This window comes from Haemaphysalis longicornis, unplaced genomic scaffold (assembly GCF_048455015.1).
Source record: "Haemaphysalis longicornis isolate Haplotype H1 unplaced genomic scaffold, Haemaphysalis longicornis Haplotype H1 scaffold_10, whole genome shotgun sequence".
NCBI classification, from domain to species: Eukaryota; Metazoa; Arthropoda; class Arachnida; order Ixodida; family Ixodidae; genus Haemaphysalis; species Haemaphysalis longicornis.
In genome coordinates, this window is record NW_027526204.1 from 39,505,619 (window position 1) to 39,526,742 (window position 21,124).

Here is a 21,124-nt window from a genome sequence, read left to right on the forward strand (position 1 = left end):
GCACTTGCAGCTCATGTCGGCAGTAATCATATCAGAGAGCAACTTTTCGCATGCTGCCACTGCACCTCCCGCACACGACGACGCTTCGTAGCTCGCGCAGCTGCTTTCATTTCTATTGTTGCTACCGTTGACATCTTATAGGGCAATTTCGCAGTGACTGAACGCTGTTTTCGGGCTACGAGTAATTATTATTTGACCCACTAAATCATATATCTAGCAGGGAACCAGTCCTCTTGCTCCCTCTTTTGCATTAAAGCCTGATGTTCCCAAGCTTGTGTGATTAGACGACCAAAATGATTTCGCTTTGTAAACGGCGAAGACAATCTTAATTGCCAAGACCCCTTCATATTATTTGGTATTGCTCTGTCTGCAAAGCGACAACTGAGTCAACAACGTAACAGACCATAGTGAATGTTGGCTCGGAACAACTTACCAACAGCTGATACTGGAACAAACACCGCAAGCACAGCTACAAAGACTTCGGAGGCATTGCACGTGTATGGGCGCATCTGGCACTGATTGAATAAAAATCTCAAGTAACCAACCCCCCAACTGCTTGCAAAACGTGTAGCAAAAAGTGCTAATTTTGCGGTAATAAAAACGCGATGCTGGCAGTCAGTGAGTACTGCTCAAGGCAACCACGTATAACAGCGAACTCGATCCTCGGTCACTTTGAAGTGGTTATAAAGTTGTCTCGAGTGTACAATCACCATCAGTGACCCTTCGAACACGGGTACAGTCACGGACAAGCTAAATGCGAATCCAAAAAAAATAAAAACTTGAACACACCTATTGGAAAAGTACTGTTGATTGAAGGCGCAAGGGCATACGTTTGGTCTATTTGGAATGGCACATTTCCCAACTTTGTTATTATAACTAGGCAATGCGTCAATTAGACGTGCATGCGGAGAAATTGCGCTTATTGTGTGTTTTGGTTCATATTTCAGTGTTCGCATTGAATTTGTTCATGACTGAAGAAAGGTTTTCCCGCTGTAATTATTCTAGTCCGTAGGAGGTAAGATTGGCCCTATTGTTAATCCGAAAGGAATAGTTTATTAGACAGGTTTAAAATCCCAAGTTACCGTCAGCGTAACCAGTGATTGACATACAAAATGACGTCGAGGGTAAGGGGAATATAATAAAGTAACAATGTTAAAAAGAAAAGGCGACCAAAGCTGTGCCATGGGATTGCATTGTGGCCTCCGACTTGAAAACTTACGTTTAAGAATTGCATTAAAACATAAAGGGGAAGTATGGGCGTGTTAGTTATACAAGAAGAAAAGTACGTATAGGCTAATAGCGTTTAGGTTTTCATAACATTAGCGTCGGGTGCGACTTCTCAGTGATGTAACAGAGAGAAAAAGAGAAAATAACTTTATCCTGTGATGGCCAGTACTCCTAGACGTTGGCCAAGAGCCCTACGGCTATAACATCCTCTTCGACAAGACGAGTGGCCCAGGCTTGATCTTCTAAATTAGAGCTGAACAGACAAAAAATATCAGAAGCCACTACACTCTGTGTTGGTGTATATCCAGCGAAGAGGTACCACATCAAATCAGATTGAAGAAGTACACAAGCATTTATTTTATTTGGCGGACCCGAAGGGTAGTGACGATGGCTCGGCGATCTGCGCCGTGCACTCATTCACTTAGTTGATGCGGCACGGACCGAAGATTTGTGTTGGCAGGGAGCACCGCCAAGTAAAGCCGCGGACGGCGCGGTCAGCTCGTCGTTTTCCCATGTCTTAACGTACGCCCGTGTTCCAGACCTTCCGTGCGTTATCATGCAAAAAGATTCCAGCGTAAAACCAAACTCTGCGCCAATGGAACATGTGACATCATTTGAGACTACGCCATTCACTCAAGACTCCGCCTGAACCAGGCTCCGAGCTGAAGTGCCTGATTCTGACGCAAGTTATATATGCATGTAGAGTCATGGAAAAATGAAACCCGATCACAAAAACAAAACCCAGAACACAAATAGCGCGATTTCTTCCCATTCAAGGCAAATTCACGCGTGGACTAATTTAATTAGAGTAACTAAGTTTGGAAATTAGTCTTTTGAAATATACGAGTAGCGGGTCATTATTGGGATTCCACGAAGAGTATTTTTCTGTATGGCCTGTTCTAGTTATTTTTTTGTGTTCGCCTTTTGTTTGTCTATGACCATACAAGATGAAGATTGGTCCGGCCGGCTGGTTGCCATAACCGTTCTGCAAATTTTCCGCGTTGTTGTATTTGCTGCGGTTTCAGTGCCATCCTCCATCGCACTTTGTACTCCTAACCTTCCAGCGATCACCAGGAGGTGGTCTCACCGCATCAAGAGGCTGTGAGGTGACGCGCTCGTTTCGACGCAAGCGCGGGCACATGACCGTGCCGGGATCGCCCTCATCCTGACGTGGCGAAGAAAAAGAAGCGGCAAGTCACACGAGGGGAGGACGTGGACCAATGAGAGGCTGCCACAACCCAAGAGCTAGGGATGCCAGCGGAGAACAGAGCAGAACGTGTGGTGGAGTAGAAGAGGAAGGTTCGAGGAGAGCCGTGTCCAGGCGAGAGGTCGAGAGCGCGCCGCGTTTCTGGGACCCGAGCTCTCGAGAGATCTACCTGACGCCCTGCCTCACTGCGGCCCCTGTTCGGTCCTCCGGAGTCCTGTCCCGCGGCAGGCGCAAGAAGCCACGGCGTGCCTCGTTCATAGCCCGCTGTTTCCTCAGCGTCGACACTTGCCTGCTTCCCGCGGCCTGCTGCCGCTGGGTAACTGTTCGTGACCGGGTGTCGAGAACTATAGTAAGACGGGTTGAACTCGGCGAGAACCTTGCACGCCGGACGCAGCCATCGGACCCCGTCGCGCCCCACAGCGCTCTGCATCGCATCACATCGCCGCATCGAGCACCGACCCCCTGACAACACCGCTCAGTCATGAGGAACTTTTTGTATGACCATTTATTGCCACTATTTATTTATTTATTTATTTATTTATTTATTTATTTATTTATTTATTTATTTATTTATTTATTTATTTATTTATTTATTACAATACTATCCAGGCTTCGGAGGGCGTTACGGAGAGGAGTGGGTAAGGTTTATACCAAGTTTACAATGGCCGTCTTGAACGATGATGGGTCAGGGTTGCTGGCGATGGAGGCGGGAAGGTGGTTCCAGTCGGTGGCTGTCCTTGGTAAGAATGAATTGAAGTGCACGTTTGTTCTAGAGCTCGGCACGCTAACTTTAAATCTGTGATCAATACGTTCGGAGATATAAGCAGGTGGTGAGAGAAGGTCGTGTTTAATATCAGGATTGGTGAAGTAGATTTTGTGGAAGAGGCAGATGCGAGATACTTTTCTTCTGATAGATAGGTCAGGAAGCCCAAGGTTAGATTTAATAATGGATACGCTAGCGGTGCGGGAGTAGTTAGAAACAATAAAACGAGCTGACCGGGTTTGGATCGATTCAATTATTTTTACATTGTGTATTTCGTGGTGTGTGAGGTCTTTAGCTTGTTCTGCCATTGTTTCGTTTTCAGCTGGTCCTTCGTCTGCGTCGTGCGGCATATAAGAATACATGTTCACCCATATCTCTTCCAAGCGCCCTCGCCCATTTTTTGCGCTCTGGCAAGTCCTAGTCGCCCCTGAATTCTTGAAAAAAAAACCTGCGAGGGATTTCCTCCTCACAGAGGCTAGCTTGGACCAGTGATCGGTCCCTGAGGATGAGCGGGTTACCGCCATCACCTGTGCTTTATGCCGAAATAATGAAAAACCTCGACTGAAGCGTGCCGCACCAGCCTCCACCTGTTGTGCCATGCGACTCCTCTGTGGACCTGCCGTGCTCGCCAGCCCCGAAAAAGCGTGCCGTCGACCATGCTCCCTAGGACTCTGCTAGTTCTGGTGATGACGTGGTTGAAATGGACCATTTGCCATTCACGGCTGTCACGTACAAGATAAAGCGAACCGCCGGAATCCCGACTGCGTTTCAACCGATAGCAGCAGGATGCTCGTTCTGGAATGTCAACCCCGACCTCTTGCTTTAGAGGTCGTGGGCACCGCACAGAAAAAAGTCCTAGCGTATCGGTTGAACATGGACGGCCGCCCTATGGTCACCGTAATGAACTCTTACTGCTTGGAGCCGTCTTCTCTAGCTCTCCAGCTTTGCTGGTATAATCATTGACGCTCGTGTACCACAACCCTTCACAAGCCATAAGCCCTTATTATTATAACTGTGGTTTGCCTGAAACTGTTAAACAAATCTTATTAGAGTGTCCGGCATACAGCCAGGAAAGGAGCCACCTCGCCAAGAAGATCGAGTGCATCAAAAATGGACGCATATCATTGAAAGCTTTTTTTGGATTGTAGTCATCTTCATCATTCCAAAAAAAAAGTATTAGATGCAGTTTTTAATTATTTACACGACATCGGCGTCGGGAGACAATCCTCAACCTGTGGGATCACCTGGACTTTTACGCAATCCACAAAGCCCTCCATGTTGCCTTATTTTTGCCTTTCCCCTCTTTTTCGCCAGCTTCTTTTAGGGCCTTTATTCCCTTCACCCCATCCCCGCAGAGTAGCATGTAGGCGAACAGACCCCAGCAAACCTCTCTGCTTTCTTCTAATAAAGAGCTCTCCCTCTCTACACACTTTCAGTTAGGCTTTGGGGCGTTAAACCAGTGTGGGGCAGCAACATGGCGTACGCTTTTTAGGACGTGTCCATAAATATTTTTTTAGTACATTCTTGCGTACTCTAATTAGTGCTGTCCTACCTGTTAAACAATTGTGAATTACCCCAGTTGCTATTGCACGTCACTATCCGAGCCAAGCAATATGTCACGGGTACGAGATTTCTTTCTTAAGGCCAATGCCTTAGCAATTCCTTTGTATCTTCCATTTTCGAACTTAGGGTAAAAAGATCTCTCAGTTATTACTACATACACGTCGTACGGTTTTTCTCAGCCATACCAAAGCAATGTTTTGAAGCAAGAACAGGCAGTGCACTGCGTACTTGTTATATTCAGCACTCAAATAGGCCGGACTATGCAGCAATTACTCAGCGTGGCAGGTGAGGCGAATGCGACGCCCAAGAATAAATAGCATATAGCCTAGAAAGGCGATGTAGCGATCCACCTTATTTGGGTTTCACGAAGTATGAGGAATTCCTGTTGCACATTTCATCTAATTTGTGGGTCTAACTGCTAGCTGAGCGCGTTCACACGGGTAGAAAAGACTCTCGGCTCGCAACAGAATGGGAAACACAGGAGGTTAAATTTTCGAGCTCTCCGAAATCAGGCCTCTCTAACAAAACATCACGCGCGTACCAAGGACGCTATATCGCCGTATTCACCGCCACCTGCTTCGGAGCCATCCGGGTTCACCTTGGATGGTCATTTCTTTGTTATATGCCTGTTGAAATGGAGCCACCGTAGCCACTGGGAAATGTACGAGGCCATAAGCGCTTTCAACCGTTTCACCGCCGCTCTCGCGTTCGGGCATGCGCTCGGGAGTTGGCGCTGCCATTTTGAAAGCTGCGTTCTCCTCGCGTCGTGGTCCCGCGAGAGTGAACCAGACACGTTCACGGATACCCGCTCGTAGCCGTTGCGTGATTACACACGCCTTCCCGAGGTGGATGCGTAGCGTTGTACGCATAGGCAGGCTCCACACGCATTTCTGCGACGTAGGTCCTTCTGTAGCGTACACCGAACTAAAAGGCTTTATTAAACACAACAGTCTTCTCGGGCTTCTTCAGCGCCAAAAATTGTTCTCTGTCTGTCTGTCTGTCTGTCCGTCGCTCTGTCTGTCCGTCTGTACGTCTGTCTGTCCGTCTCGCCGTCCGTCTGTCTGTCTGTCTGTCTGTCTGTCTGTCTGTCTGTCTGTCGGTCCATATGAACGGGCCCCAACTAACGGTTAAAAGAATTTTTAACGACACCTTTACATGAGCAAAACATTTTCGAAATCCTAAACCTGGTTGCAGTGTTAATATTTGTGAATACAAGTCGGGCAAAAAGAAAACTGTAGGGATATATTAGCCAAGATCTAAATACATAACTAGGTGTATTTTCAGTGCTCTTTTAATAAAAAACCCTGTCTGCCAGAGTTTGCGACCGCAAATAAAATTTACGCCTTAGAATGCGTTTAATCAATAGTAAAAAACGCTCGCGCGCGACACTAGCGCTCCTGGCGGCACTCCAAGTCCGACAGTTGCGAAAGGTTCTAGAAGATGGCGCACGAGCAGAGAAAACACTAAAATTCAATTGAAGACAGCAAACCTCCACTGTATTTATTGTCGGACGAGCGTGAGGGGACCGGTGCAGCGTGAGATATTTGCGAGGGAGAAAAAAGAGGAATGTACGTGGCAGAGGCAGGAGGCGACTGTCGTCTTTCGACGACATTTGCACCGCAGTGAACAGATATGGGCCAATTTTTAAAAGCCCTTCGCGAGGAATCTGGGCAAGTACATGATGACAGTAACACACATTCTGGTGATGTTTATTGTTACGCGTTTACATAGGCAAACGCCTGATGTCTACCGCCAGCTCCCTGCTTGTTCACGTGGTTACATAGCTCAGAAGTGTGTTGGTTGCCCTCATTTACCTTGTTTACATATTACCTTGTTACATGTTACATGTTTACTTTGTTAGCGATTACTTTGTTACATATTGAACAAAACTGAAGAAGGGGGAGGAGAGGGGGGGGGGCAAGAAGCAGATGTTACCCACTACTTCGGTAAAAAGTTGCAACTAGACTGTGCCGTGGCAAACCAGTTTTCGCAAGAGTAGAGGCTATTACCACACACCCAGAAGCAGTACGCGCCTAATGACATCGGCTCAATTTCGAAGCCCGTAAGGTTTTAATACGCACAGTAGGTGAGACCGATGCTAAAATTCTCGCTTACGAAATCCTTAAAAAGGCGCTCACAGGGTTACCAAACTAGCCAACGGCTTCATAGCATACTGCCGTTTTCTTCTTGCTGATAGTTCTTCCTAAGATGTTCCAGGAGTGTTGGAAACTCATCTGAAGCTGTACCAACCAAACGCAGCGTCCCACCATAGTGGAAACCTCACCTATTCTCCTGACTCTTGCTCATAGTCTCTTTACACTCGAAACAAATATGTAAGTGCGCAGAAAGAAATGCACCTTTTGCAGACATTTTTTTATTCTTATAAACACGTTCATAAAAGAGGAGCTGCACGTGTGGGGTATAAAATTGTACATCAACATCCGGTCTACCGTACGTGAGGCTAGACAGACAGGTCTCGAAACGGGCACAAAGTCTGTTGCCACTCGAGCTGCAGGTTAAGGTAAAGGAGTGTGCCGGGGTAGAAAGTTTCAGATATTTGCAACTGTCTCGCGACCCGTATTTCTGCCGCCGACCTGTGTGGCTCTACTCACCGAAGCATCAGTAGCAGGTGACGAAGAGGCTCCACATGGTCTAGCTTAGCATTTTAGTGCGAACACTGTATTGGACAACCCCACACGATTTCGCCTAAACTCACTCGCTCGTGGAAGGCTCATTTGCGACGCCTCATCCAAACAATCTAACCGGGTAAATACCCTGACACACTGAAGTTATGTCTAGTGCATTTGTAATCCACTGCCAGTTTCAAGCACTCGCGGAAGTTCCACGGCTTCCGCACTAATACAGATTTGCATCTTTAAAGAAGCTTCATGGGCTAGACACAATTATCATCGCGCGTAGATTGCCAAGATTCGTGTCAAAGACTTTGGATTCGGCAGTGTAGTTAAACTGTGGCGGTTGAGCATTGTTTAGTGCGCACCGCGAGAACTTTGATCATGTTTTGACGGCCTACACTATGATTATGAAACACTTTTTTAAAATGACCGGTAGCCAACGTGCGTGTCGAAATGACAAGATGCGCCTGTGAAACTTCGAAATTACACGCTGGTGCCCACGAAATTATCCGCCGAAAGAGGCAATTGATTCCCGCTTCTCACTAGAAGAATTTGCTATTAGGTTTTTGTATCTTTGCTTAACACAGGCGGCATTTGTCTGCGTGACGGAAACAGGTGACCGGCTGAAGGACTTCTACAAATCAAAAATTACGCTGTAGAGGGAAAACAGTGCATAATTAGCCGCTTTTGTCATCTGCAAATTAATCTTTTTGTTTTTAGGAGACGCTGCAGCTCACCAGAGAGAGAGCAGCTTTCTTTACATGGATAGATTCTATGCACGTCTAGTGGCCGATCAATAATTCTCTCAATCCATTGCCCCAATTGTAACAAGAAATCATCGCATACCTCAGCCTAAATCAGATTGCCCTACAGGGGCCACTCCGGTGGTCGTTGCTGAGCAGCTTCCATCGAGTCTAATAAGGTTTTATGTTGGGCTAGTTGGTCCACTTAATGGGATGTACAGTAATGTACAAATGAGCCACGAATACGAAAATATGAACCAAGCACTAAAATGGCGTAATTTTTGTGGTACAAGGGAAATTGTCGCGTGGCCTCATGACAGTAACAAACATTGAAAATGTGTCTGCCCAAATAGACAACTAGCTAGCCATTATTTTAGCTCCACTATCCATATTCTTTGATTATGGTTGACATTTTTGTGTTTTCATTACCTTTGTGTATAACTGTGCAGCGCCACATAATACGAAGAACAGTAACCATGCACAAGGACAGCGAACTAGCTTTCTACTACTAGTTTATTGATGAGAGCACTGCGAACATCAAGCTATAAAAAGAAGCAAACCAAGCGACACGGACAAAAGCAACTAAAAGTAAAGTTCATACACCACAACAAGTCGGAGACAGACGCATCGGTCGAGCATCGATTGCTTTATGGCCGAGATTGCAGATTTGCAAGTCCGTGGCTCGTGAAAGGGACGATAACAGCTTGTAGTGGTGTATCAAATTTACTTTTCCTTGCTTTGATTTGTGTCGCTTGGTTTGTTTATTTTGGTGTACCTCGATGTGATAAGTAAGTGCTTTCTTCAATAACCTAGTAGTTGATAGTTAGCAGCTTGTCCTTGTGCCTCCTTAAAGACCTTAATCTTATGTTGCGCTGTACATACCCTTAGCTTATATGCAGTTCGTAAAATCAGCTGAATTTGTTTTGTGAAGACCCGCAACACCAGCAGACCAGAAGGCCCCAATTCTTCGAAATATTCCGCCCCAGATGGCGCATATAAACGCATACCACCACAAATGCAAACCTCGAATCTCATCACCAGCCAGTTTGTGAGAACCTTGCATCTAGACATAAGGTAGGTATTCGAAGATCAATATCAGAAGAAGGGTCTAATGGTGGACAAATATTTTCAGTAAAAAAAGGCGTAGGCGCCTACTGCCACCATCTGAGTATATGTGTTCGTCGCATCCAAAGTTTTTGACTTCTCTGGCAACCATCCCGTTCGCTATCGTTGTGGGCTGGAAACGTGCAGTGAGCAATGATTACCCGAATAAAAGATTTGTACAATTTTCTCTTGTGTTTTGTGGCTATAGAATACATGCTGAGCCCCCGAAGAGACAATAATATCAAATTCGCAATGATGCAAAGTGCTACCACCGACGCTATGATTATTCTTCAGCTTAGAATGTTAACGCCTACTACCGGTCATTTATAGTCTCTTCAACAGTTTTCTAAACTAAAGAAACACGGGAAAACCCTGCGCGGTAACTCAGGTAAATGGCTGGCGGAAAGACGGCACAATGATTATTTATTGTGGCATGCACCGAAGATTGGTGTTAGCAAAGGGCGCCACCACCCTAGGTTGACGGGCCGGCCAGACAGCCTTCGTCGCATGTCATAACGCTCACCCGTGCTCCAAACCTGCCGTGCATTATCGTGCGATGAAGTGTACGGCGTACAAATCAAAACCCGCATCAGAGGAACACGTGGGACCACCCAAGAACGCCATTCACTCAAGACTCCGCCCGAATCTGTTTTCGAGCTGAGTTCCATATCTAACGCTTTGCATATGATGTATATGTCTATTAGGCACTTTTAAATTGTCTTTTTGGGTGTTAACCCATTGCATTTCGTAAAACGTAGTGTACGCTCACCACGACCTGCCCTTGCATATTTTTAATGTAAAGTTCTTTGTATTACCTGGCAACTTGCTTTACCTCTTAAATAATTGCCAAGTACCCAAGTTGTTATTGCACGTCCATATCCAAGCAAAGCAATATGTGACTGGTAAGCGAGTTTTTTTATTCAAGACAAAGGCGTTAGCCATGGTTTTATCAGAAATTTTTGAACAAGGAACAAACGTAACCTCCTACCTTTATTCATTCTTAGAGGGAGACACCACATACCCGTCGTGAGTATTTTGCTCAACGACCCCACACCAATGTTTTGAAGCAGAAACAGGCACACTCTTTTTATTGGGTATCGCAATAAGCCTGACTATGCAACAATTACTGGCCGTAAAATAGCTAGTTGGGCAAGTTGGTACGCAAAAGACAAGATACAAAAGAAAGGGACACAGGACCAAGGCAGGCAGTGCTTGTCCTGTGTTCCTTAATTCTTTATCTGGTCTTTTGCGCTATCGTTCTACCATGAACTCTTGAGCATGGAATGTGACCCGAACACGACGCGGAAAATTAAATAGCGGATATCTTGGCAAGTATATACACCGATTCACACCACCCGGGTGTCTCAACTCCACAGATGATGAGGCAATCCTATTGCTAACTTGCTCTACTTTATGGGGCTCCAATACTAGCCGAGCATGGTGACACGGTTAGCACAACACTGTCTGCTTGCACCCGAAGGTTCCACAACGGGACAGGTCCTCCACAGACAAAACACCAGTCGCGTATTACCTCCGTCACATGCCCCTGTTCACCGCCACCTGCTTCGAAAGCAATCCGGGTTGACCTTGGATGTTCATTTGTATGTTGTATGCCTGTTTGAATAAACGGCCGTCACTAGTGGGAAATGCACATGGCGGACGTGCATTCAATCGGACCAGCATCGCTGTCGCCTTCAAGTTTGCGTTCGGAAACTGGTGCTGCCATTTTGAAAGCAGCCTTCCCCCGGGCCGAGATCTACCAATAGTAGGCCACAAATGTTCGCGGATACACTCTCCTAGCTGTTGCGTGCCTACAACCACATCGCCAAGGTGGATGCATAGCATGCTGCGCACAAGCATCCTACACTTACATCAGTCCGTCCATCCGCATCCTCCACCCGCATAATCTGTCCGTCTGTAGCATACGCACGCGTAACCAAAATCCTTAAACACGATTGCCTTTGTAGGGCCAGTTCAACGTGAGAATATTAGTCTGTCTGTCTGTCTGTCTGTCTGTCTGCCCGTCCGTTCGTCCGTCCGTCCGTCCTCCGGTATGTCCCTTGGACCAGCAACCCGGCCAAAGGTGAAAAGAGTTATCGGGGGCAACGTCTACATCAACGTAAAACATTTCGAAACCCCTAAATCTCGTGAAAATCTTTGTATATGTCCACATTGTTGAGCAAAAAAAAACATAAGGACATGAAAGGCAAAACTTCGATTAATAGGTTAATTTTATTGGGTATGTGAACTAAACATACATGATGGCTTGGTTTTCGTAATAGGAAATAAAAATGACGCATTAAAAAATGTTTTGATCGAAAAATACAAAAAGCCCTCGACAGCGACACCAGCCTTCGTTGCGGCATCCCAAGGTTCCCAACAGTAACAAAAGCAGCTACTAGATGGCGAAGGAGCAATACAACGCGGTAAAGACTTTTTGATTTCAGAAAACCTCTACCGCATCTCTTCTTGGAGTAGAGTGAGGTGAGGGGAAGAGCGTGAAAGGTGACCGGGAGAGAGAAAAGAATTACATGGCAGGGGCGATAGACGCGCGACAATATCATTCCCAGTCTAAAAACACAACAGGAATTTCTGTCGCACAACAGAAATTTCTGTCGCACGACCGGGATTTCTGTTGGGACTACAGGATGGTCTGTCGTGCGACAGGAATTTCTGCAGTACAACTACAGAAAATCTGTCGTAAGACAGGCATTTCTGTCGCACGACAGGAATTTCTGTTGGGACTACAGGGTGGCCTGTCGTGCGACAGGAATTTCTGTAGTACAACTACATAAAATATGTCGTACGACAGGCATTTCTGTCGCACAACAGGAATTTCTGTTGGGAATGCAGGAGGGTCTGTTGTGAGACAGGAATCTCTGCAGAATGACGACAGAATGTCTGTCGTACCACAGAAATTTATGTAGTACAACAGACATATCTATCATGCGACAGACATTCTGTAGTCCCCACTACAAAAACCTTTGTAATAGAACTACAAAATGTCTGTCGCATGAGACATTTCTACTGTACTACAGAACTTTCTATTGAGCAACACTCTGTAGGCGCTACACAAACTTCTGTTGGCCCACAGACTGTCCTTCAGCCACTACATTCAGCATTCCATGATTACTATGATTATCTGCTATACGACAGATCATTTTGCAGTCCCAGCAGATTTTTATAGTGTGAAAGAGAGTTTTAGATTCATTGCAAAAGTGTCACATGACCGACCGTTCAGTATTGCTACAAAATCGCTTGCTTACCCTGTCGGAAAACCCCGCGTTTTCCAGCATTAGGAGAACGATGGAATAGGCCGGAAAGAACGGAATACACAGAAAACATCCCCCTCGCGAGGGGCACGATCAAATGCAGAGCATTTCTACGGGGGGGCGCGCCTGCAAGTCGTATGGATTACGTATTGGTTGTTGTTGTTGTAATTGTTGTCTTCCAGCGTAGACATTGTCGATGAAGTCGATGGTGAAACGTGCCGTGAACCCCCTGCCGCGGCTATGACGCAACGTGGAGCGGCTATGACGCAACGTGGCGCGGCTATGACGCAACACAATCCAACACAATCCACTTTAATCCAATCCAATTCAAATCCAAGCCAATCCATCCAATCCAATCGAATCCAATCCAATGCCCCTCGCGAGAGAGTGTTATAGCGCCGAAATCGCCACCACGCGAACGCGTGATGCTGACGTCACGACCACGCCACAGATGTTAGCGACCGCAGCGCGCGCGAACGACATATGTGGTTTAAGCGCGAACCGACCGCGGCGAGAGAGCGCAATGCGAGCGCCCCACCTGTTCTTGCGCGTGAACGTAACGCGGCGAGAGAGGGTGTTGCGCACGTCCCCACCTGTTGTGCGCCCGAACCGAACGCGGCGAGAGAGGGCGTTGCGAGCGGAGAGAAGGCGAGGAGGACGCGGGGGAGAGGGCGCACCTCTGGCCGACGGTTGAATTAGTCAAGGATATAAGGCACGTTCGTAACCTTCCGTTCTGTGTCGGGTTTGTGGCTCAGTTGGTAGAGTACCGTACACCTTGCGTTCCGCCCGCAGAGTCGTAGGATCGAAACCTGGCGCCGGCAAGTGTTTATATAGTGTAGGGGGAGCGATGCGGACGCGGACTACGGACGCCAACGCGGGTGACATCGTGAGTTACTAAAATGCTCTGCATTTAAAAACGCCGCGCTGAACGACAGCAACGCGGGGAGGTTGCTGGAGAGCATCGAATAACACGGGGACATTGCCTTTGGGGACAGGGCTTCAGCCAGGGCGGACGGGATAGCACGAACTGGATAGTGCGGGGTAGCATGGTGCCGCTGCTTGGCTGGACACGGGAATGCCGCGCGCCGGTTAAGGGGTGGACTGGTTGTACTCCAGCACCGCGATCGGCCATCATGCTCCGAAACTTGGTGTTTGCGGCCAGTGCGGTGCCACGAAATCCCACTTTTTTAGCGTCCGCTGCACGGAAACAATGCTGCGTGCGAGTGACGGTCATCTGGTTCAATTGCATTGCAAGCGTCTGTTGTAATGAACGTTTGTTGCATTGCTGCCATTAGCATTCCGGCCGTGTTTGAAATAACCTTCACTACAAATTTGCAATTAACAACGCAACTTAGCACAAATCACACTAATGTTGGAGCATCTAAGCGCAGCCCCATAATCAAAGAAATGGATACATACAGAACTTCGCAAATTCCTTGGGTTCTTTGAGTGAATTGCAATTGCATATATTGTACTGTGGACAATCCTTGATAAAAGAATCAGGCAACAAGGCTAGCCCGTCGGCAAAACGGATGCATAAAGGGCAAGCAAGACGCGCTTTTTGAAGACGTGGTGTAATAATTGCTGTGCACATTCTGACATGTATTTCTGGGTGTCTTTGAGAGCCCCATTGTTTCGATCTGCGTGCTGTTTTTTTAGCGAGCAATTTGTTTATTTTAACGCGAGCCATGTTCCCAATCAAGCCTAAATAGTTAAAATAGGATTTGAAAACCACAAACCAGTTGTCGCTACCTGTGTGAAAAGAAAAAGAAACCACGCCAGTGAACCTGTTGCATTACCAAGATGTGTTAAAAAAAGAATAAATGTAGAAAGAAAGAAAACACGCCTTCGCTTTACCCCTGCCCTTCGGAGGAAGTTCGGGGAAGCATCGTCAACACTGAAGGCATGTCGCGCGACAGCACTCGCGGGTAGGGTGCCTCGATGCCCACCCTACTCGCAGGGCGGGGAGACCACAATAAGATGAAATGAGAAGGGTAAGGAGGGGTCGCAAAACAAGTTCTCGTGTTCGGCCGGTTCCCTCCTTACCCTTCCTTTGTTCCCTCCTGCTTTTCGTCTTTCGGTCAACATTTGGCGGTGGCTGCGTGGCTGAGTGGCTCGTTCAGATTTCACATCGGCGCTGTGCCTAGTTGAAGTTACGCGTAACTATTTGTTTGTAAAAACGTGCATCTTATGTCTCCGCGAAGTGTCAGCAGCAACATTTGAAGCTTCAAAAGCTGTGGTACAAGAAAAATCAGTGGTCCGGATTTCAAGCATCTCGAAGTGAGGACTTCTCTATCGACGACTAACCATGGTGCTTGGGATTATTGGCTCTTTGATGCGAGTGAATGCGACGAATCTCGCATTCAGTGTGATTTGGAATACGTGCGATGTGCTTCGACAATCGACTGAACTTGCAATTATCCCTGCGTGACTTCGGCAGGTATCGTGCGTGCGTACTCTTCGAGATAGTGCAGCACCACAAAAACGTGCGGTTTTCGCCACAGGATACCCTTCCACGCCTTTCTGTGCGAATGCATTGTCAACGGATCAAGGTTCACCAAGGCAAGCATTCCAGTTAAAGATTGACTTTCCATTGTAATTTTATCACGTTCTCGCACGTTTTGCAGTATAAAAGAAATATTTCTTCACTTGTGTTTTAATGGCCCTAACTGATATAACGAACAAATTTTCGAACGGTTATTGTCGATGCTCGTTTAATATTTTTTTTCTATCCGGGAGAATAAATTTGCTTTTATGAACAGATTGAGTGTCATTGACGGAACATGATGACGGGACGCGATTTGGCCCTTCTTCCGAAGCACGGCCACATCAGCTGAAAAGTGCCCAAATGAGTCTGGGTAAATGTTGTAGCGCTACTGAGGTTTTCCTGAAGGAATGACTTCTGTATTTCTTGTTAACAGCTACGCGGGTTTGTAATTACACGGCTATTAAAGAAAAAGGCCTAGCGCGAGCATCGGCCACGCTATTTGCTGGAGGCGGCGTGGTCTCCGGCGTGTTCCAGCGTTACGTTCCAGCGGCGGCCGGATCCACGAGTTTTCGCGTCCGACGTGTACCAGCATCCAGGTTCCCGTGAGTTTGCAGCAGGCGCAGTTTCGCATGACGTGCGGTTGAAAGCTGTTTTCTACCAAAAGAAATTGTAGTCGGTAGTTAATCCTGTCCTGTAGTCTGTAGTAAATCCTGCCCTGTAGTCTGTAGTAAATCCTGTACTGTAGTCTGTATAAATCCTGTTCTGTAGTCTGTAGTAAATCCTGTCATGTCGGTTTTCCTAGTAAATCCTGTCATGTCTCGAATTTCAACTCGTTTTGCATAAGACATTTACTTCCCGTGATGTTTTTTTTTATTAAGTACCCGAAGTATGCAGGATATGCATAACAATTTTAATAAAAATATGACCAACAAACATAAGCATTTGGGGTCATCTTTCCTTTCTGGTACAAGCTTAAAATTTTCTTCAGTGAATAACTCATTTCAGAAAGCTGTACCAAAAGGCAATGTAAGCAATGCAACAAGTGGTACGTTCATGCAAGCAATTCAAAAGTTTGATGTTACGAAGACTGCACATGCCTGATCACTGTCCGAAAAATAAGCAGTTTGCGGTGCTTATCCAGTTTATTTTCCTGTTTTTACAAGACTGTTCCTGGGCACTGCCATGGCATCACTTGCCATGGCTTCACTTTTTGTCATGGAGAGGCTTGTACTGCCCTCTAATGTTGCTGATACACCAAACAAATAATTTTTAATTCATTGCCAAATATAAAAACAAAATATGGCGCGTTATTTGTATGCTCCATGATCGTGCTGACTTGTGAACGGTCAGAACTATAACTTCTTTTGGTAGAAAACAGCATTCAACCGCACGTCATGCGAAACTGCGCCTGCTGCAAATTCACGGGAACCTGGACGCTGGTACACGTCGGACGCGAAAACTCGTGGATCCGGCAGCCGCTGGAACGTAACGCTGGAACACGACGGAGACCACGCCGCCTCCAGCAAATGGCGTGGCCGATGCTCGCTCTAGGCCTTTTTCTTTAATAGCCGTGTAATTACAAACCCGCGTAGCTGTTAACAAGAAATACAGAAGTCATTCCTTCAAAGAAACCTCAGTAGCGCTAAAACATTTACCCAGACTCATTTGGGCACTTTTCAGCTGATGTGGCCGTGCTTCGGAAGCAGGGCCAAATCGCGTCCCATCACCGCGTTCCGTCAATGACGCTCAATCTGTTCATAAAAGCAAATTTATTCTCCCGAATAGAAAAAAAAATATTAAACTAGCATCGACAATAACCGTTCGAAAATTTGTTCGTTATATCAGTTAGGGCCATTAAAACACAAGTGAAGAAATATTTCTTTTATACTGCAAAACGTGCGAGAACGTGATAAAATTACAATGGAAAGTCAATCTTTAACTCGAATGCTTGCCTTGGTGAACCTTGATCCGTTGACAATGCATTCGCACAGAAAGGCGTGGAAGGGTATCCTGTGGCGAAAACCGCACGTCTTTGTGGTGCTGCACTATCTCGAAGAGTACGCACGCACGATACCTGCCGAAGTCACGCAGGGATCCTTGCAAGTTGAGTCGATTGTCGAAGCACATCGCACGTATTCCAAATCACACTGAATGCGAGATTCGTCGCATTCACTCGCATCAAAGAGCCAATAATCCCAAGCTCCACGGTTAGTCGTCGATAGAGGAGTCCTCACTTCGAGATGCTTGAAATCCGGACCACTGATTTTGCTTTTACCACAGCTTCTGAAGCTTCAAATGTTGCTGCTGACACTTCGCGGAGACATAAGATGCACGTTTTTACAAACAAATAGTTACGCGTAACTTCAACTAGGCACAGCGCCGATGTGAAATCTGAACGAGCCACGCAGCCTCCGCCAAATTTTTACCGAAAGACGAAAAGCAGGAGGGAACAAAGGAAGCGTAAGTACGGAACCGGCCGAACACGAGAACTTGTTTTGCGACCCCTTCTTACCCTTCTCATTTCTTCTTATCGTGGTCTCCCCGCCCTGCGAGTAGGGTGCGCATCGAGGCACCCTACCCGCGAGTGCTGTCGCGCGACATGCCTTCAGTGTTGACGATGCTTCCCTGAACTTCCTCCGAAGGGCCGGGGTAGAGCGAAGGTGTGTTTTCTTTCATTCTACATTTATTCTTTTTTTAACACATCTTGGTAATGCAACAGGTTCACTGCGGCGGTTTCTTTTTCTTTTCACACAGGTAGCGACAACTGGTTTGTGGTTTTCAAATCCTATTTTAACTATTTAGGCTTGATTGGGAACATGGCTCGCGTTAAAATAAACAAATTGCTCGCTAAAAAAAACAGCACGCAGATTGAAACAATGGGGCTCTCAAAGACACCCAGAAATACATGTCAGAATGTGCACTGCAATTATTACACCACGTCTTCAAAAAGCGCGTCTTGCTTGCCCTTTATGCGTCCGTTTTGCAGACGGGCTAGCCTTGTTGCCTGATTCTTTTATCAAGGATTGTCCACAGTACAATATATGCAATTGCAATTCACTCAAAGAACCCAAGGAATTTGCGAAGTTCTTTATGTATCCATTTCTTTGATTATGGGGCTACGCTTAGATGCGCCAACATTAGTATGATTTGTGCTATGTTGCGTTGTTAATTGCAAATTTGTAGTGAAGGTTATTTCAAACACGGCCGGAATGCTAATGGCAGCAATGCAACAAACGTTCATTACAACAGACGCTTGCAATGCCATTGAACCAGATGACCGTCACTCGCCCGCAGCATTATTTCCGTGCAGCGCATGCTAAATTAGTGGGATTTTGTGGCACCGCACGGGCCGCAAACACCAAGTTTCGGAGCATCAGAGCCGATCGCGCCGCTGGAGTGCAACCAGTCCACCCCTTAACCGGCGCGCGGCATTCCCGTGTCCAGCCAAGCAGCGGCACCATGCTATCCCGTACTATCCCGTTCGTGCTATCCCGTTCGCCCTGGCTTAAACCCTGTCCCCAAAGGCAATGTCCCCGTGTTATTCGATGCTCTCCAGCAACCTCCCCGCGTTGCTGTCGTTCAGCGCGGCGTTTTTCTGTGTATTCCGTTCTTTCCGGCCTATTCCATCGCTCTCCTAATGCTGGAAAACGCGGGGTTTTCCGACAGGGTAAGCAAGAGATTTTGTAGCAATACTGAACGGTCTGTCATGTGACACTTTTGCAATGAATCTAAAACTCTCTTTCTCACTATAAAAATCTGCTGGGACTACAAAATGATCTGTCGTATGGCAGATAATCATAGTAATCACGGAATGCTGAATGTAGTGGCTGAAGGACAGTCTGTGGGCCAACAGAAGTTTGTGTAGCGCCTACAGAGTGTTGCTCAATAGAAAGTTCTGTAGTACAGTAGAAATGTCTCATGCGACAGACATTTTGTAGTTCTATTACAAAGGTTTTTGTAGTGGGGACTACAGAATGTCTGTCGCATGATAGATATGTCTGTTGTACTACATAAATTTCTGTCATACGACAAACATTCTGTCGTCATTCTGCAGAGATTCCTGTCTCACAACAGACCCTTCTCCATTCCCAACAGAAATTCCTGTTGTGCGACAGAAATGCCTGTCGTACGACCGATTTTATGTAGTTGTACTACAGAAATTCCTGTCGCACGACAGGCCACCCTGTAGTCCCAACAGAAATTCCTGTCGTGCGACAGAAATGCCTGTCTTACGACAGATTTTCTGTAGTTGTACTACAGAAATTCCTGTCGCACGACAGACCATCCTGTAGTTCCAACAGAAATCCCTGTCGTGCGACAGAAATTTCTGTTGTGCGACAATAATTCCTGTTGTGTTTTTCGACTGGGCGAGCGCAACACGCGGATGTTACCTATTGCATTGGTAAAAAGTTGCATTTGGACTTGGCAAACCATTTTATGCAAGATTAGAGGCTAGTACCCCATGTACTACCGGCGTCACATAAAACGCGAACACGAAAATTTGAGCCTCAATGCACAAATAGCGCGGTTTCTTTCCATGCAAGCCAAAATGACGCGTGGTTTAGTTACAAAAACAAAGTTGTGGAAAGTGGATTTTTAAATATACCAATAGCTCTAGGAACTCTACGAACAATATTTTCAATTTTGCTCAAAACTGGTTCATATTTTCGTGTTCGCGTTTCATTTGATGCCGATAGTACAGACGCACTAAGCGGATAATCGCCTACATTCAAATGCGGAGGCCGCAAGATTTCATTATGCAAAATAGGTAAGACCTGCGCTGAAATTGTGGTGTATGAATTCTTTAAAAAGACACTCACAGGTCGCCAAAAAGTGCCAACTGCTCCTTAGTTTCCTTCCGTCGTCTTTTTCCCGGTGGCTCTACTTAATGGGTTCCAGAAACGTTGGACACTCATCTGTAAATCCGTACTGAACATACGCAACGACACACTATAGTCGAAACCTCAACTACTTTCCTCGCATTTGTTCTAGTCTCTTTACACTCGCAACAAAAAGGCAGGTGTGCGGAATTGAAACCACTTTTTACAGAAGCTGTTTTTTTTCTAAAAAGCGTGTCCATGAAAGGGGCTGCACGTGTAGGCAATAATATGGTACGTCATTCTCCGGCCTACCACACGTGAGGCTGCAAAGAGAGGGCTCGAACGGGAGCCGGCCCTGTTGAAATGCCAGCTGCAGGGTCAGGCCAAGGACTGCGCAAGGGTAGAAACTTTCCGATACTTGCAACTCTGTCTACTTCTACCCGCCTCGGAGCAGTGTGACTCTGCTTATGGGAGCATCCGTAGTAGTGAATAAATAAGCTTCGAAAGCCACACATTCTAGGTTAGCATTTTTAGTGGGCAGACACTATCAGCGCTGACACAATTTCGCGTAATCTCGCTCGCTCGTTGAAGCCTCATTCGTGACGTCTTATTCGTGAAGCCTCCTTATTTCCCGGTTTAAAAGAGGCTCTCGCAAAGGCTGATGCGACACGGCATCAGAGGGTCACGCGGTATGCTATTGTACGATGTTCGTCCTGGCGTCACGCTTTGAGATCAACGTCGGCACCCGGTACCAGCAGCTCGGCAAGTCATCAGCATGGCCTTGTTTTGCATGTAGTATGACACCAGTTGAAGGTCACGTGCAGTTTGAAGTTTTCCCAATAGTCGCACTTAAATGTCTAACATTTTATCTCTGTACCGCTTAAAATATAGCCCTAATGCTCATTCTAGTTTAAGCTCAGCCTACCGGTTAATGTCGCAAGGCCTCAGGACACAACGTTTGGCATAAGTTCCGGCGCTTTCCAGAAAGTTGCTACTGGTAATTTACCGCAGTGGTAAATTACCGCTGCACTTTATCAAAAGAAATGTATGCTGCCGCTAAGCACGTAGCCACAGACGCTGGCACTCCAGGTTTATGGTAGAGCATGCAACAAGCAATCAATGAATTATCTATGGCACACACGCTTCCGAAGTGGCAAAAAGAAATTGTGTCCCTGAAGGAATTCTGGGTTCCCAATGTCAGCCTTATTTGGGTGCTATAAAGCCGCCAAGTAGACCGTACCCCGCGGAAAGCCTGGCTTAAGATTTGTCCGCAGCAATTTATACTGCTTTCACTCAATATTTTG

The 21,124-nt window shown here is 46.5% G+C and overlaps 1 protein-coding gene across 1 annotated transcript in view; it reads right to left on the reverse strand.

Moving 5' to 3' along the window:
* LOC144158393 (ATP-binding cassette sub-family C member 2-like) overlaps positions 1-20,002 on the reverse strand; it is a 164,139-nt gene extending 144,137 nt beyond the window's left edge. Inside the window, exon 1 of the mRNA XM_077689263.1 lies at positions 19,821-20,002. The gene's annotated coding sequence lies outside the window, so the exon portion shown is untranslated. The remainder of the gene's footprint in view (positions 1-19,820) is intronic.
* Positions 20,003-21,124: the final 1,122 nt, after the last annotated feature.